Genomic DNA, 16,803 nt, shown 5'->3' on the forward strand with positions numbered 1-16,803 from the left:
CATTGTCACAGAAAAGCAAATACTTTCTTGTACTCGTATGATAACATACTTATCGAATCTTAAAATACCTTTTTGCAAATGTATCCCAGTACTTGCATAGCCCAGAGTGGTTATCTGCCCAGCAAACAAATCAAGGAAACAATTCAAATAGTTTATGCTTTAATATCAAAAAAAATAATAATGCATTACCCAGCAATGCTACTAGTGTCTCAAGTGTTCTGGGCCATTCTGTAATTCAATTAAGGTGTTCTAAAATTAATCCATTTCATGAATTCACTTCAACAACATAGTATATAAGAAAAAAGAAGACATCTTGCATTGTATGTTATTCTGCAATATAGAACAAACTTCCATACATTGCCCAGGCTAGTTATGAATCAAGAAAAAAAAATTCAGTTTCTTTCATTACTTCTGAAAACAATCAGATTGGAAAGTAATCCTTCAACTGTATATTCATAACAATTTCTTGACTGATCAGACGGATTTAAATTCAAGAGTGAATTTTCAAAAAACAATATGTAGATTCTTAAAGATAACTATTAAATCAGTTGTTCTTATTTGTTTGGTGTTGGGATTTTTTTGTCTGCTTTTAAACTCCTTATGCCATACTAGCATAAATAGTCTTTAACTGAATTGCCACAGTGTTAGAGCAAAGCGTTTGAAGGAAGAAATTAAATTGCATATATACATAACGTGTTGGAAATGAATACTGTGGTTCATCAGTTTGGAAACTGGCAATATAATTAGCCTCTGAGCTTTATCTGTGTAAATTAACTTCAGCATGGAAGCAAAATTTATTTGAAAGATTCTGCTATATAATATAGAATTAGGCTAAATTTAAACTGTTGCTTGTTTTTTTTTCATCTGCCATGTAATCAGCAGAATGAAAATGTTTTATGTTGTCTGTGTTATGCATGTGTGTTTTGAACAGGAGTAAAGTATTATCCAGATTAACTATTTACTGTCCTTTCCTGTTTATTATTTAAAGATACACCCAAAACTGGCATGATGGCAATGGTTGTCTGAGGATGGTAAAAGTTCCCCGTAACTGGAGGCATTCAAGGCCAGATTGGATGGGGCCCTGGGCAGTCTGATCTAATACATGGTGTCTCTGCCCATGACAGTAAGGTTGGAACTTGGCGAGCTTTAAGGTCCCTTCCAATCCAAAACATTCTATTGTATGATGGATGATTCTATGATTCAGTGATTGGATGATTCTATGATTCTGTGCTAAAAATGTTAACGTAATCAACAGTACCTTGAACACGTGTTATTGATACAAAACTGGTCCAGGTAATGAGTTACTAAACACTTTTTCTTTGGAACTTAAATGGCAGTAAGATTCTTTATAGTCACCTCCACAAAGGACTTTGGCTGAGTGAACTTCCCTGCACTTCATCTTCTCTTGAGGCAAGAAATGAAGATTACCCCATGGTCTGCCTCCCTTGCTTATCTTGAATGGTTCATGAAAGTCACTGCTTACTTTCCACTGGTAATCTCAAAGGCAGCTAAAGGAGAAGGTGGAACAATTGTGTTCTGTAGGTGAATGTGTGGGTGTCTTTTCATCTATGGAGACCTGTAGGCACAGGTGAACAGAGAATGGAGGCAGCTGGTATGCAGTCCAAGCTGCTCAGATGCGAAGCCTCTGCAGACAAGGTGCTCCCTTTCTCCTCGCTAACCCTTCCCAATGATCTCAGCACAACCTCTAGCCTTCTCTCCAGAGAAAACCCCGTCTTTCTCCTTACCAATTACATTTTGTCCAGAGGAATATTTGTAATCTGACTGTGGCACTGAGTGAGTAGATAGCTCAGACTAAAATTCCTTTTTATACAACCATTTCCATTTAAGGATAAAGTTGAAACTCGGCCCAAAGCCTATTTAGAGAATTACTACTGCTATTACTAGAGATCTCAGTTAATACTTTCTCCTTTCTTGGGCACCTCTACTCACCATATCTCTTTTTTTATTCTGTTCTTTTTTTTTGGAGTTCTACTCCAAAGAATAAACATCGAACAATTTATTCATCTGCATTTAAGATCTTTAGGGCTGATCACACAGCTATACACATCTCAGACAAAGATGCCTCCAAATTTCCGCAGTAATTCAAGTAACACATTTAGAACCCAGTCATTTTGGATGTCTTTTCTGTGGACCATTCTTCTGACAGACTCAATTTGCAGTATTTCACATTAAATGACCACCATATCAACACTGTTAACAAGATAAATAAAATGAGATTTGAAGTCAACTTTTCAATCTTAACACAGACTCAGGAAGACCTTAGCTTCTTCCACTCATGGTTCAAATGCTAATTTCACAGATACAAGCATTAGCATCAAGTTAATGGGCGAAATTACAATTCAAGAAAATTCAACACTGTCACGGAGTTGACCAGATCAATCTATGTCCGTGACAGGGGCGACAGGCCTCTGCCCTCCCCCCCCACCCCAGTCCCACAAAAATGGGAAAGAAGGAAGGGAGGAAAAGAGCAGCAGCAACAATCTATGGAGGAAAACTTATTTTACTATAATATTGGAATACAAGATAACACAATATGTACAATTTAATTGAAATTGAGATTAATAAATCAGACAAGATGAGAGAGAGGGTTCCTGGGACCGATTCAAATCTGAAAAGCTTGGAACGGCTAGGAAAGCACCCTCCAGCACCCACTGCAAGGCAGCAAGAGAGCGCCCCCCCACCCGGAAGGGCCAGATCCCGTGACTGCTGTAATGTACAGGGATAGGTACTTGGAATTGGGGCAGTGACACTTTAATGCCCCGTACACTACATGATGTTTTGATGTGGAATACTGAAACCCAAAATAAAAAACAAACAAACAAACAAAAAACATAGAACCATGACATTCCACCCCTTATTCTACATTGTTACATCATGCTTAAAATATATATACATATATACAAACAAAAAATGACTACAATGCATTACACACACACGGCTATATATATATATATACATAGAATTAGTAACTGAACTCCCCTGGCATCAAGTTTCCCTGTGGTACACACTGGACATCCCCATTCTTTTGCATTACCCACCAAGTGCATCCTGGTCCCTGGGCAAAAACTGTACCACGGAGAGGTTTGCCCTTTCCAGAAGCTGGAAGAACCCAAACTGCCTTTCCTAACATGTTCTTTACATGTACAACAGGGACTTTATCTCCCTCTACGGTATGTAGGGAACTGGATTGGTTAGGACCATCACGATTGATAGATCCTCTGGTATTGACTAACCAGGTGGCTTCTGCCAAATGCTTCTCCCAGTGCTTAAATGTTCCGCCACCCAGTGCTTTTAGCATCGTTTTTAACAATCCATTGTATCGTTCAATTTTACCAGAGGCTGGTGCATGGTAGGGAATATGGTAAATCCACTCAATGCCATGATCTTTGGCCCAAGTATTTACAAGAGAATTTTTGAAATGAGTCCCATTATCTGACTCAATCCTTTCTGGGGTGCCATGTCGCCACAGGACTTGTTTCTCGAGACCCAGTATGGTGTTTCGGGCGGTAGCATGGGGTACTGCATATGTTTCAAGCCACCCAGTGGTTGCCTCCACCATAGTAAGCACATAATGCTTACCATTGCGAGATCGTGGCAAGGTGATATAATCAACCTGCCATGCCTCCCCATATTTGTACTTTTGCCATCGCCCTTCCTCCCACAGAGGTTTCATCCTCTTGGGTTGTTTGATGATGGCACATGTTTCACAGTTATGAATAACCTGTGCAATGGCATCCATAGTTAAGTCCACCCCTCGGTTTCTGGCCCATTTGTATGTTGCATCTCTCCCTTGATGACCTGAGGTCTCATGGGCCCACCGAGCCAGAAATAATTCACCCTTGTTCTGCCAGTCCAGGTCTATTTGAGCCACCTCAATTCTGGCAGCTCGGTCTACCTGATGGTTATTTTGCTGTTCTTCAGTAGCCCGACTCTTGGGCACATGAGCATCTACATGACGCACCTTCACAACTATAGTCTTTGTTCGGGCAGCAATGTCTTTCCACAGTTCAGCAGCCCAAATAGGTTTACCCCTTCTTTGCCAGTTATTTTGCTCCCACTGCTGTAACCACCCCCATAAGGCATTTGTTACCATCCATGAGTCAGTGTAAAGATAGAGCATTGGCCATCTCTCCCGTTCAGCAACATCTAAGGCCAGTTGGACAGCCTTTACCTCTGCAAATTGGCTTGATTCTCCTTTCCCTTCAGTGGCCTCTGCAACTTGTCGTGTGGGGCTCCACACAGCAGATTTCCATCTGCGATGCTTTCCCACAATACGACACGATCCATCTGTGAACAGGGCATATTTCTTTTCATTCTCTGGTAGTTCATTGTATGGTGGGGCCTTTTTAGCACGCAATACTTCTTCTCCTGGTGGTGTTCCAAACTTTTTACCTTCAGGCCAGTCCATGATGACCTCTAGGATTCCTGGACGGCTGAGGTTCCCCATCCGCGCTTGCTGTGTAATCAACGCGATCCACTTACTCCAAGTGGCATCAGTAGCATGATGGGTGGAGGGAACCTTTCCTTTAAACATCCAGTTCAGCACTGGCAATCGAGGTGCCAGAAGAAGCTGTGTTTCAGTACCGACTACTTCAGAAGCAGCCCGAACCCCCTCATATGCAGCTAAGATCTCCTTCTCAGTTGGAGTGTAGTGCTCTTCAGATCCTCTGTATGCCCGACTCCAGAATCCCAGGGGTCGGCCTCGTGTCTCTCCTGAGGCTCTTTGCCACAAACTCCAAGTGGGACCGTTCTCTCCAGCAGCAGTGTAGAGGATGTTCTTTATACCCTGTCCCGTCCGTACTGGCCCTAGGGCCACGGCACGGGCTATCTCCTGTTTAATCTGTTCAAAAGCCTGCTGCTGCTCTGGGCCCCATGTAAACTCATTTCTCATTCGCGTCACATAATAAAGGGGGCTTACAATGAGGCTGTAGTTTGGAACGTGCATTCTCCAAAAGCCCACTGCACCCAGAAAAGATTGTGTCTCTCTTTTGCTAGTGGGTGGAGACATAGCAGTGATTTTGTTGATCACATCTGTCGGGATGTGATGACGGCCATCTTGCCACTTTATACCTAGGAACTGAATTTCCTGGGCAGGTCCTTTCACTTTGCTTCGCTTAATAGCAAAACCAGCACTCAGAAGAATTTGGATCGTTCGCTCTCCTTTTGTAAAGACTTCTGCTGTATCGCCCCACACAATGATGTCATCAATGTACTGTAAGTGCTCAGGAGCACTGCCGTGTTCCAGTACAGTTTGAATCAACCCATGGCAAATGGTCGGGCTGTGTTTCCACCCCTGGGGCAAACGGTTCCAGGTATACTGAATGCCCCTCCATGTGAAAGCAAAGTGTGGCTTACATTCTTTGGCCAAAGGAATGGAAAAGAAGGCATTAGCAATGTCAATGGTGGCATACCATTTGGCCGCTTTTGACTCCAGTTCATACTGGAGTTCTAACATGTCCGGCACAGCCGCACTCAGTGGGGGTATGACTTCATTCAGGCCACGGTAGTCCACCGTCAGCCTCCATTCTCCACTGGCTTTACACACTGGCCATATGGGGCTGTTAAAAGGCGAGTGAGTTTTGCTGATCACTCCCTGGCTCTCTAGTTGACGAATTAACTTATGAATGGGGAGCAAAGAATCCCTGTTGGTGCGGTACTGACGCCTCTGCACCGTTTTTGTAGCAATCGGTACCTGTTGCTCTTTTACTCGCAGCAGCCCCACAACAGACAGATCTTCTGACAGGCCAGGCAAAACAGACAGCTGCTTAATGTTGTCTATGTCCACAGCAGCTATTCCAAAGGCCCATCGATACCCCTTAGGATCCTTGAAATGCCCCCTTCTGAGATAATCAATACATAGTATACATGGAGCCCCTGGGCCCGTCACAATAGGATGTTTTTGCCAGTCCTTACCAGTGAGGCTTATCTCAGCCTCCAACACAGTCAATTCTTGAGAGCCCCCCGTCACTCCAGAAATATGGATTGATTCTGTCCCTTGGTGACTCGAGGGCATCAGAGTGCACTGTGCACCAGTGTCCATCAGTGCCTTATATTTCAGTGGTTCTGATGTGCCAGGCCATCGAATCCACACAGTCCAATATACTCTATTATCCCTTTCCCCCCCCTGACTGAGGGCAGGGCCCCTCTATTCATTACCTGTGGTAACTGGAGGAACTGCACTGGTGGTTGATCTGCCTTGTAATTCTTTCACCCGGGCTCGTAGTACAGGAGTAGGTTGACTGTGCCACTTCCCCATGTCTTCTCCATGGTCACGTAGGTAATACCATAAGACAATTCGCGGTGTATTATTCCTTACTTGAGCCGGAGAGCGTTTGCTTCTAACAGCTGAGATCTTTGATAGTGCATGTGAGAAGGAAGGTTCGTCGTCTTTAGTTAGGTGGGCTCGCATAAATTTCATCATCTCCTTCAACTCCTTCATCTCCTTCATTAGACTCTTTTGATTATCCTGATCTTCATCAAGCATCTCTGATACTGCTACAGGTTTGTCACGGTTAATCAGTTGAGACATTTGCTGCCGCGTTTCATTCAGTTGGTCCGTCACTTTTGAGATGGCGGCTACAGCAGCATGAATGAGGGATAGCAACTGTTGATTTGGAGCGTAAGAATTAATTCATAAATTAAGGATGTTCTCTGTTGTTCCTAGTATCTGTCACACGCTGACATCAGTGTAGAGGCATATTTGTCCAGTGCTGTTGTTACGAGTTTCTGCCATATCTCAGGTGTCATCCTCGCTTTTTCAGGGTCGCGGTCTTGGCGTGGATGGTTAGGAACAAAGTCAGGGTCATACAACATTTCCACCATGCCTATTTCCCTCAAATACTAGATACCCTTTTCAACTGTATCCCATTTTTTCATCGCAATCTTCAAACCGTTTTTGAAGGGATACTTTTCCTTCACAGCTATTAACACTCGTTCCCAGAGGGAGGCAGCCTCATCCGAACACCGACTAATTCCTCTATCAATAGCTGGATCTCTGGCAATGGCACCGAGTTGGTGAGCTTCATTACCATCCAGAGACAAGCTATGGGCCCCACAGTCCCAGCAGCGAACCAACCAGGAAACAAGACTTTCATTCGGGTGCCGTGTAAACTCCTTTCTTGAACCTTGGATTTCAGTCATCTTTAGAGGCCGGAGAGTAGTAATAGAGATTTCCTCTTCATCACTCTCTTCTGCACGTCTTTTAGTTTTCCCTTTTGCCTTTCGCGATGGTGGTGGTTCTGAGGCGGGCCCCTCGCCTGGATCTTCCTCCACCTCCTCCTCCTCCTCTTCTCTTTTTCGTTCAAGACGCGAAGACACTCGTTTCCATTTCTTGCCCTCCACAGGAGCAACTGGTATTGTTACTGGTGTCTCCTGTGATTGATTAGATTTGACTTGGGGATTTTCCCCTTTGGCTTGAACCTCAGCTTGGAAACTCTCTCTCTCCAGAATGGTATTATATAGGGCACGGTAAGCACAAGCCAAACCCCAAATAAGTTGTACCTCCTTAGATTTATGTAAGCCGCACAGTCCCTGACTTAAATACTGGCTTAGTTTCTCAGGATCCCACAGGTGTTCAAGAGTAAAATCCCATGACACTGCGGGTCCCCATGATTCTAAGACCTTTCTTAAACCTCTCCATATTCCCTGCCAGTCATCATTCTCTAGTTTTGGAGGAGACTCCTTATTATGAATGCGTTGGAGTACATTCAGGAGAATTAACAACATGCACACCAACATGAGTATTGATGACACACTCACCAACATGAGTATTAATTCAAGATTCGAAAAACGTTTGATAAACCGAGAAGAAAACCGAGACTGGTCTGAACATTGTGTTGTTTGTAAAATTAGCTATTCCATTTGGGATGTAGCTGTTTGTGAAATTAGCCATTCCTTCGGGGATGTAGTTGTTTGTGAAATTAGCCATTCCTTCTGGGATGTAGATGTCAAAGTTCAAATCATACCACATTGCAAGTAGGTAAAACATAGGTGTCTCCATCAGTGCCCTTAGGTAGTTATATACGGATACAATTCCAAAACACGTAGGTGTGAGATGGACTATTGGCCAGTAGGTTGTGACTAACACCATTGCTTTAAATCCTTTACCCAGCACCCCCAGGATAACAAGTGGGTTCATCACTGGTGCTTGCTAAAAAGGGGTTAATGAATTGAAGCTAACAAGAGGAGAAAAAAAAAAAAAAAAAAAAAAAAAAAAAAAAAAAAAAAAAAAGGAAAAAAAGGCACTACCCAGACCAAGTAGTGCTCAAACTTTACAAATATCCCAGAACACTGGCAGTACGCCTAATCTTTCAAGGTCAGGTTTTTCAGCACAGAAACTTGAACTACTGATAATGCTCCCTAATGAAGCTCTCTAAGAGCAGAGAGAAAATGAGATTCATTCTAAAAGCTAAAAAGCAGCTCGAGCCCCACGTTGGGCACCAAAAATCTGTCATGGAGTTGACCAGATCAATCTATGTCCGTGACAGGGGCGACAGGCCTCTGCCCTTCCCCCCCACCCCAGTCCCACAAAAATGGGAAGGAAGGAAGGGAGGAAAAGAGCAGCAGCAACAATCTATGGAGGAAAACTTATTTTACTATAATATTGGAATACAAGATAACACAATATGTACAATTTAATTGAAATTGAGATTAATAAATCAGACAAGATGAGAGAGAGAGTTCCCAGGACCGAGTCAAACCTGAAAAGCTTGGAACGGCTAGGAAAGCACCCTCCAGCACCCACTGCAAGGCAGCAAGAGAGCGCCCCCCCCACCCGGAAGGGCCAGACCCTGTGACTGCTGTAATGTACAGGGATAGGTACTTGGAATTGGGGCAGTGACACTTTAATGCCCCGTACACTACATGATGTTTTGATGTGGAATACTGAAACCCAAAATAAAAAACAAACAAACAAACAAAAAACATAGAACCATGACAAACACACAGGGAATTTTCTCATCTTCTTCTTTTTTTTTTTTTTTTAATGTAGTATAAATAAATTGAAAACAAAATAAACATTGAAAAGCTGTACGGAGATCTATGTGTTTGAATTCACTGGAGGGAAAAAGTGATGGGGGTTATGTAGAGGGATTGGCAACTTTCGTCTTCTTCCTCTCTCCTGAAGACAAAATTATGTGATTATAACATTTAGTGGGAGCTAAGTACTTCAGAGAGGAAAGGATTTGCAAAAGTCTATTTAAAATGGTTATTTGTTTATTTATTCCTCTTAACACCTTTGCAGTGCTAACTATTAACAGATTTTTGGGAAGAAATGCAATTCCTGGAGACTGATCCCAACACAGACACAGATACAGGAATAGCTGCTTGTATCTGAGAACTAAGAAAGCCATAGTCCTTGTCTCTCAAGACCATCAGAACCAGGACTGCTGAGACTTGATGTTGCTATCATTTAGAAGACAAAATATGAAGAAGCAAATAAATCTTTCAAGATCCCAATTCTCTCAAGGCCTTCTGTTCTAATATATCATAAAGAATTTAAACAGGAAAGAGATATGTGTATGCATGTTCCACACTCCTCCCTCCCCCACTTCGCTCTTTTGTAAGTCACCTTTGACTGCAGTATATCTAATATATTGTTAGAGTTGTAGAATAAATAAAAATAAGATGTGAATTTGGATATATGCTTTTCTGGCTCTAATGAATGAAAACTACTGCTTCTGTTAGAAAGTGAAAGGGGGGAAGTACATTAATTGATAAAGTAGGTTATGGTAGATGAGGGTAGTCAAGGAAAACAGAAGAAAGAGAGCAAGTTATTGTCATTTCATCTTCTAAGGCAAAAAAGAAATTTGCTTATCGTCTTCAAGGCCAGCTTCTCATGTCTGCCATCACATAAAACTGTGAATAGTTGCAGTGAAAAATGCATAAGAGGTACAATGAATGGATAGAACAGGAAAAGCTGGACTTTTTAGTACAAGGCAGTTGAGACAAACTCATGCTAATTTAAATTACTTTTATTATACATTAGCACAGGCTGGAAAAGTTTTGTATGAAATTTCATTTTGCAAGTAAAGAGAGCTGGTCTGATTTTCAGACACACAAAGCTCTGTTAGTGCTGGGTATTTATGGAAATGAAGTGGATGGTCCCTACTTACAATAAAGGCTAAATATCTTACAATATGACACAGAACGAGGTGGTGTTAAAAAGAGGTTGTGGAAAGGTGAATGCATGCAGAGAGTTTACAGTGTAGCATATGATGCTTTTTATGACTCTCTAAGCGTTTATACTGAGCTTCTCATCTTCACATCTGTCTGTCTTTCCCATCATGCCAGTTCCTTCTTGTTACTGCTAATTACAAATAATTACATAGTTCGCTCAAGAAGGTGAGTCATGACATGGCGGATATGTAGGAACATATAGGTTTTCAGAAGGGTTCTGGAAAAGGTGGAGGAGTTTGTAGCTTCCAGAGGAAGGGAAGTTGATAGAGGGCCATGTGTCAGTGGAGAGAGCCCTGGGAAGGAAACATGGGAGAGGGTTGGCTGAAAGAACATGTTTTGAGCCTCTCCTATCACAAATCGTTGTGAAAGAAATGGAGAGCTGAAGAGGCAGAGCAGGAGGAGGCAGTGAAGGACAGGCCCAGAGAAGGCTGTGATATGCCTAGGGGAGAGGGGTCTCACAGCAGACCTGGGCAGTCTCTAAGTAGGCCTCACAGTTGACTCTGAGAGGGAAAGCCTGCTTTCAGCTTCCTCATCCCCACATGAGACCCATAGGACAATGGGAAAGGGGGAGAAAAAGTGGTTTCGTTTTATGGAGGTGAAAATATTAAATTTTAAAAAAAAAGCTATAGAAGAAATTAAATTGATCCAGCAGTCAGTAAAGGGGAAGAAGGAGCAAGTGGAACTCATATTTGGATCAAAGGAGTGAACTTGAATGTCACCTCATGAATTTCTGTTGAAGAAAGCTGTTAAAAGACAGCATTCTGAGGAAGATAGAAATGACAGAAAAGGTAGCTGGCATGCCATTCTGGTGATAAAAGCAGGCATGAACTAAGGGAAGAAAGTGATGTGACTAGGGAAAAGACAGAAAAAGAAATCGAGAAAATAGAAGAGTTGAGTGTAGAAGTACAAAATAGAAGAAAAATCAGAGCCCTTCCCCATTAGGAGGAGCTGAAAGTAGAAGGAAAATATTTGAACTTATTAGTAGCTTTTGGGTGTCTGCTGCCAGGAGAGCTGGAAAGCAGACTAAAGTGGGTCAAGAGGAGTACCAGCAGTGAGAGAATGAAGGCAGGAGATGCAAGCAAGGTGCCAGTGGGGCATGGAATAAAGAGACTGTATGAAGTGGGATGCAAACAGGGAGCGCAAATTCCCCTCTGCCCGAAGGAGAAGGTGCTATGTCAGGAGGCCTGAGGCAGCATGCTTAATACACACAGTATATGTGGCTAAGAACATTAAAGTAAGTGCTTAGAAAATGTTCACAATTTCAGTAAAACAAAGGATTAAGAATGATCCAGTTAGATTAGAGGTGGTAGCTTTGGGGACCAGTATTGCAAGACAATGCATTACTCCTCTGAGTCACCAGTTTCATTCTTGCACGGGGCCTTTATTAACTGCAAATCTTTACCTCCTGACAGCTGCCTATGGACCATGTGAAATGAGTTGGTGGCTTATGCCTGCTCATACTGAGCCGGTATCCACATTACAAAAAACATCACTGCTAATTACAAGCCATTTGCACTAATTGGTATCCTTGCTGGAAGTCTTCAGAGGGAAGACTAATGACTAAACAACAGGTAAGGCAACTAAAACACCCTGTTTCCATCAAGCCAGGTCAGGGACTATGTTGGGTTAGGTGGCCAAGCCAATTGTTGCCTTGAGATGTGACAGATTTGGGTGACATTTTTGGAACTAAACATTGACATTCTAAACCTTGGCTTTCAGCAGTGACGGAGATCTGTGACTTTCTTATGCAGCAGCTATCCTGTATTGCTGCTAACAATGCAAAAAATTTCTCATCTCCTACAATTTTTTTCTATGCTTTGCTTTCTGACTTCCTAGTTGTTGCACTTTTCATTTAGTTGCGCATTATCTGTATAAATGACAAAGTATGTAACTTCTGTTTTCTGACTGATACATGACAGGTGAAAGTAATGTCTTGATAGAATATTCTGCCTCAGGTTTCCCCATTCAAGTAGTTTCAGATTCAGAAGCACAGTAGAAAATAGCTTTAACACTCCACTTCTATGAGAAAAGTAAGGTGAAAATGGAAGGCAACTGTAAACCTCTTGTCTCCTGGTTTGAATAGTTACTGTCTCTCCTTCCATCATGCAACATTTGTGTTAATGGAGAAATACGGGGCGGGAGGGCTGGGGGAGAGAGAGGGTGGGGGCAGAAAACACATTAACTAATCTAAATATTAGCAACAGCTAATATAGCAAGCTGCAGGAGCCTTAATGTTTCCTCAGTATCTAAAGATCACAAGTTTGACTTAGAGAGCTCAGATAGTCTGAAACTTGTGAACACACAAACAGAGCACAGTGCATGGTGCAGGTAGATTTCAGGGATGTGTGTGAAAGCTGGAAATATAGTTACCTAAAAAGTGAAACAAATCTGCAGCATGAAACAGGAGGAAAAACAACGGATGATACTGTAATTGCATTGACCAATTTACTGATAAGCTCCATTCTGACATTTCGTAAGGCTGAATATTTGACATCGGAGTTGTAATTATGTCCAATAGCAGAGATTTATAAATAGTGTTTTATTCAACCAGTCTGAACTCCTCTAAACAAGAAGATGGAACAAAATGTAATCAGTGTGTCCTCTGCCATTTCAAGGACTTTCTGAAATTTCATTAAAATAATTCTCCCTTTGATAGTGCAAAGAAAGAACATTTACATATTTGTAATTCTAAGAATGTTTATAAAAAGATTTCTAATTTCACTAGAGAGAAGAGATCTGTTCTCCAGTGTTTTCTACTAATGTGTAGATATAAAATAACCATGAAGCTTTTAAATCACATGCTTTCAAGAATGTTCTCTAAGTAAGGCTATCTTAGGCACAAAGAACAAATAAGATGAATATACCTAATATTATCTAGGAGCAAATCCAGAATGTGGTTTTAAGTTGAATTTAGAATAAACCTTCAGCATTTCAGATAGTGCACAGCAAATTTCAACATGGTTTTGGCTTCTTATTCTTTTCCAAATGGAGCTAAAAATAAATACCAAGTTGTTGTTTTGTTTGTTGTTGGATTGTTTGCTTAGTGTTTGTTTAGAGTTTATTTTTTGTTTCGATTTTGGATGAATTTGACTTATTGGCCACATTTTAGAAAGTAAACTCTTACTTTGCCCACAATTAATGCTTCCCCCAGAATGAAGGAATGTGAAAATCATTCTATTAATTTATATAGAATATACATTCCTCATTACCTTAAATGCTTATTATGGACAAGAGATGCTCAACTGGGACACCTTAGTAATTCCATCGAAACAAGAAATTTTGCAGTGAGAAAGGGAAGCTGTAGTTGTTGCCAGAGCTTTCATTACATGAAGACCAGAGATAACCAGTCTTTTGGACTGTGATTAGTGCTAATGATTTCTAGAAACGACTAAGTGTCTTTCTGAAGAGGAAGGACTCGAGATGCTTTCTCTCGAGGAGCTTGCCAAGCAGTTGCCACCAATAACTGCTGTCCTCTGCGAAATCCTCCTGATTTCAGGAAGTGTTTAGACAAGCCCAAGGAGCTGAGTTAGTATCTTCTGTTGTAGCACTGTGTACTAATTATAGACATAGAATAATTGTTGAGTAATAAGGCAGTAAGGAATGACAGGACAAACAACAATAAGATTATGTGGTCACTGGGCAAGGGATGGTGCTCGGTATAATGCAGTTAAGGGGGGTTGTTTGTTTTGTTTGTTTTTTTTTCTATTCTAATTAGCGTATATGTCTTATTTTGCTAATGTTATTAAGGTATTGTGAAAGGACATTGTCTGAGGGATGGACTTAAGAGAATTTAGGACAGTGAACTTGCAGAACAACTCAGGACAGGTACTCTGCGGAGGGTAAGATGTGGAGAAGGGCTGTTGTAACATGATAACAAAGACAGTTGGCACGGTAAAAAATAGGGGTAGCAGGACATTGCAAAGTGGTGATATGACTTGATCTGTTATCACTTATATCAATGGGCCATTAACCTAAATAAGAAGCATAATTAAGTTAAGAGACATGACTTTTGAGAATATGTCTAAACAGGCAGAAGCAGACTGGCCAGAGCACTCTCTCCTAGTGCTCCAAGCTAGTCAGAAGCAAGAGTCTCAGGTCCTTGCAGCTGCTATACCAAATACACCCTGAGAAAAGACACCTGTAGTATGGTATTTATATGTGTCCTTCAGATGGAATCACACAATCACAGAATGGCTTGTGTTGCAAGAGACACAGTTCCAATTCTCTTGCCATGGGCAGGGCTGCCTCCCACCATCTCAGGCTTCCCAGGGCCCCATGGCCCACCCTGGCCCTGAAACCTCTAAGGATGGGGGACCCACAGCTTCTCTTGGCAATCTGTAGCAGTGCTTCACCACCCTCTTATTAAAAAATTCTTTCCTAATCTAATCTAAATCTCACTGCTTTTATTTTAAAACTGTTCCTCCTTGTCCTATCTGTCTGTGTAAAAAGTCAATCTTCTACCTTTTCATAAACTGCCTTTAAACACTGGACTGCTGCCGTGAGTTCTCTCTCTGAAGTCTTCTCCAAGCTGAACAAGCCCACCTCCGTCAGCCTGTCTTCTTAGGAGACGTGCTTTAGCCCTCTGATCATCTTCATGGCCTTCCTATGGACTTGCTCCAACAGCTCCATGGAGCTGGCTTACATTCAGGCTTACATAAAGGAATAGGCCTTGGTGGCCACATCTATTATGCCCATCTGTATAAACTTACTGACCACCATTGATACTGAGATCTCCAATTGTAGATCTTGAGTGCTTTCAGATCCTGTTAGTACTTGCTATAAATCAGTGAACTCTAAATGTGTCTTGCAAAGTGTGAATTTCCCCTTGTGTTTTCTTCCTGGGAGCACATTTTGAAGAATATCCCCCTCCCCTCCATTTGCATGGCTTGAATATGCAGTGAGTGAGCTCTGGAGCAAGGATTTGCTATCTTATGAAAGACTGATTTCTGAGCAAGATATTTGTGTTTGGAGCTGTGACCCTCAGGACTAGAAAATCTGTCACCTCCAGTAGAGCCCAATACTTGCCTGTTCTGGGCTCTGGAAAGTGGAGATAGCTGTTTGTAATTGATGAATTTCATAAATGTTCAGAGCTTTACAGTCCTCCTAATTTTTATTTTTTCTTTCCAAGGATGAAGAGCTAATGTGGAAAGCTTCCAAAGTCACAGAAAATAGTTGTCCAGAATTCCTGCAAGAAGTTTTGTGTGATAATGCAAATTCAGATTCAGATCCAAACTCCAGATATGTCCTATTTTCCTTTCCGTGTTGGTTCCTATGTTAAATGTTTTGAAGCTTTCTTCAAAGCCTCCTAGAATATTTTGCTCTTTCGGACACCAAAGCACAAATTAGACAGAAGTTAGTCTCCCTGAATATTCTTTCCCCATGTTCCTACAAAGGAATTTTATCTTATTAAGGTAATTAAAAGTTTGTTTAAAGAGAAATTGGCTGATTATATCAGAGCTGCTAAAAATTTACAGCTGTTCGGGTGTGTCAGGAGGAACAAACTCGTACGTATACGCTCACACAGAGAACTAACTGCATATTTATTTCATGGGAAATATAATTAGGCTCCATCAGCCTGCTGCCCATCAGCCAGGGAAATGGAAGATACAAAGGAAAAATAGTGTGTTGATCATAAAAATATGATGAAAGCTGTCTCTCTATTTTTTGCTTATTTTTAATATGCTAAGTGAGACCAAATCATTTAATAGGTCATCCTGTTATTATGTGGGACAACCTGACAGATAATGTTTTCTGAGCTTCTTTACCAGCTGCTTTCCTCACCATATCAACTGATTCTTTCAGCAATGGTTTATTCTTTAGTCTTTATGGTTTGCCAACAAAGAGATCACATGCAATTGTGTGAATGTGCACGCCTTTGCCTTTCCCTTCATCTGACCTTGCTGGAATTACTCAGAAAACAAATCTGTTTGCCTATCAAACCTTATTACTTTCCATAGTGTACTGATGCTAGAATTAAAACAGAATCACAGTTAATGTATATCACAAGTTAAATAATCTTTACTGTGTTGTTTATAAATGCTTGATATGGAAGAATATAAAACTATAAGATTATAGAATCTTAGAATGGCTTGGGTTGAAAAGGACCACAGTGACCATCTAGTTTCAACCTTCCTGCTCTGTGCAGGGTTGCCAACCACCAGTCCAGGAAACCCAGAGCTACATCCAGCCTGGCCTTGAATGCCTCCAGGGATGGGGCATCTACAGCCTCCTTGGGCAACCTGTTCCAGTCCATCATCTCCCTCTGTGTGAAAAGCTTTCTCCTAATATCTAAACTAAACCTCCCCTGTCTCAGTTTAAAAATATTACCTCTTATCCTATCACTATCCACCCTCATAAACAGCTGTTCCTCCTCCTGTCTATACATTCCCTTCAAGTATTTGAAGGCTGCAGTGAGTTGTCCCCAGAGCCTTCTCTTCTCCAATCTAAAAAACCCAGCTTCCTCAACATTTCTTCATAGGGGAGATGCTCCAGGATTTTTTCTACTGGAATTAGATCCTCAAATATTGTTGTTTGGCATAAAAGTGACCACAGAGTATCTTTTTCCTCCCCTCCCCTCCCCTCCCCTCCCTTCCCTTCCCCTCCCCC

This window comes from Lagopus leucura, unplaced genomic scaffold, assembly GCF_019238085.1.
Source record: "Lagopus leucura isolate 7727_CA_CO unplaced genomic scaffold, USGS_WTPT01 Super-Scaffold_100014, whole genome shotgun sequence".
Classification (NCBI taxonomy): domain Eukaryota; kingdom Metazoa; phylum Chordata; class Aves; order Galliformes; family Phasianidae; genus Lagopus; species Lagopus leucura.